This window comes from Electrophorus electricus, chromosome 18 (genome assembly GCF_041902795.1).
Source record: "Electrophorus electricus isolate QZ-2024a chromosome 18, ASM4190279v1, whole genome shotgun sequence".
NCBI classification, from domain to species: Eukaryota; Metazoa; Chordata; class Actinopteri; order Gymnotiformes; family Gymnotidae; genus Electrophorus; species Electrophorus electricus.
The window spans coordinates 11,245,001-11,247,500 of record NC_137514.1 but is presented as its reverse complement, the minus strand read 5'-3'; the positions used below and the strand labels follow the sequence as shown (position 1 = coordinate 11,247,500).

General features: G+C 53.8%; 1 protein-coding gene across 3 annotated transcripts in view; it reads right to left on the bottom strand.

The window, feature by feature from the left end:
* bcl9 (BCL9 transcription coactivator) overlaps window positions 1-2,500 on the bottom strand; it is a 67,034-nt gene that overhangs the window by 41,144 nt on the left and 23,390 nt on the right. The window contains exon 1 of one of the 3 annotated variants that reach the window (XM_081701056.1): window positions 1-480. This exon is cut by the window's left edge and continues 25 nt beyond it. The exons of 1 other annotated variant lie outside the window; for it this stretch is intronic. The gene's annotated coding sequence lies outside the window, so the exon portion shown is untranslated. Of the gene's footprint in view, window positions 481-2,500 lie in introns of those variants that run through there. One more of the 3 variants, XM_081701057.1, reaches the window with a different exon arrangement.

Genomic DNA, 2,500 nt, shown 5'->3' with positions numbered 1-2,500 from the left:
CCAGTGCTGCACAAACACCAGCTCTCGATCCCCACAAATCCCTAAATTCTGCTCTCACGCACCTTCACCTCTTTGTAAGCACTACCTTGCTTTGACCTTGCCTACGTCTCAACACCTATATATCTTTATATATGCCACCTTCACTATATGACAGATCAGGGAGTCAATCTGGATCCGTGTACATGTCTGATTGGTTGACCTAGGATCAGCATCCACAATACATAAAATTGTGAATTTCAGTAAAAACACAATCGACACCGATCCTAGATCGGCCCTGTTGATTTGAGATGTTTGATGCCTTGTTTGAATATTGACCATCACTGATCGGATAACAGTTATTTGCTGTGTCTATAATGGCTAAGGATTGAGGTAGAGTCTTAGACCAGTAGAGATAACGGGGGGGCTGGTACTTTTCCATGTCACTTCATAGGCCCAAAGCTGTCATCAGAGAAGGGGAGCTGTTCTTGAGAATTGGCCTACCTAAGGAGTGCAAATACACACACACACACACACACACACACACACACACACACACACACACACACACTTAGGCAATGTGGCAAAGTGATACAGCTACATTTACACACTGAAAACCTACTGAGCCACAAAGATACACACCCTAACATAGACACGTACACACATACACACACACACACACACACACACACACACACACACACACACACACACACACACACACACAAACACTGTTTACATCTCGACTATACCCCACCTCCCTGGAGACCCATTCCACATTCCTCCACCTCCCTGCATTCTTTTCCTGCTGAGGAGAGGGCCTGACCGACTTTCCTCACACACACACACACACACACACACACACTCACACACACACACACACACACACACACACACACACACACACTCACACACACACACTCACACACACACACACACACACACACACACACACACACACACACACACACACACACACACAGTTCCTCAGACACTCTCTCTCACTGTCTTTCTCCCCTTGTGTTGTCCATACTCCTGCTATAATACCCTCTTCACCACAATCCCCTTCTTTTCTAGCTGTAGAAACATGGCTGTTGTGTGTGTGTGTGGGGGGGGCGGATCCTGTAGCACTGCCTGCGTTTCAGTCTAGTTTGGCTTTTGTCCCGCATTAGTGGCCTCACAACTCCCCAACCTCCACCTTTACCCCCCACACCCTCCACATTATGCCCCCACCCTCTCCCCAACCTCCACCTTCACCCCCCACACCCTCCACATTATGCCCCCACCCTCTCCCCCCCAACCTCCACCTTCACCCCCCCACACCCTCCACATTATGCCCCCACCCTCTCCCCCCCAACCTCCACCTTCACCCCCACACCCTTCACATTATGCCCCCACCCTCTACCCCAACCTCCACCTTCACCCCCACACCCTCCACATTATGCCCCCACCCTCTACCCCAACCTCCACCTTCACCCCTCCACACCCTCCACATTATGCCCCCACCCTCTACCCCCCAACCTCCACCTTCACCCCCCCACACCCTCCACATTATGCCCCCAACCTCTACCCCCCAACCTCCACCTTCACCCCCCACACTCTCCACATTATGGCCCCACCCTCTCCCCCCAACCTCCACCTTCACCCCCCCACACTCTCCACATTATGCCCCCACCCTCTCCCCCCAACCTCCACCTTCACCCCCCCACACCCTCCACATTATGCCCCCACCCTCTCCCCCCCAACCTCCACCTTCACCCCCACACCCTTCACATTATGCCCCCACCCTCTACCCCCAACCTCCACCTTCACCCCCACACCCTCCACATTATGCCCCCACCCTCTACCCCAACCTCCACCTTCACCCCTCCACACCCTCCACATTATGCCCCCACCCTCTACCCCAACCTCCACCTTCACCCCTCCACATTATGCCCCCACCCTCTACCCCCCAACCTCCACCTTCACCCCCCCACACCCTCCACATTATGCCCCCAACCTCTACCCCCCCAACCTCCACCTTCACCCCCCACACTCTCCACATTATGGCCCCACCCTCTCCCCCCAACCTCCACCTTCACCCCCCCACACTCTCCACATTATGCCCCCACCCTCTCCCCCCCAACCTCCACTTTCACCCCCCACACCCTCCACATTACGCCCCCACCCTCTACCCCCCAACCTCCACCTTCACCCTCCCACACTCTCCACATTATGCCCCCAACCTCCACCTTCTCTCCTGTCTCTCCCTTTTCCATGCTCATGCCTCCTCTTAGCTGAGAGAGAAATGGAGAGAGTAATACAGTCAGAAGCGTCTCATCTCAATCCGCAGGAGTCCAAATTAACAAACAGGAGGGCGGTAAAAACAACTGGTGAGGAAGCCATTATTTGGGGCAGCAGCTGGAATGGACTGATTTAGTGTAAATGTGGTTCCTCCTTGCAGAACGAGTGGAGCAGAGAGAAGAAGAAGACAGACGACTGCACAAATTACCCTCCCAGTGAAACGGTAAACAGGAAAACATGT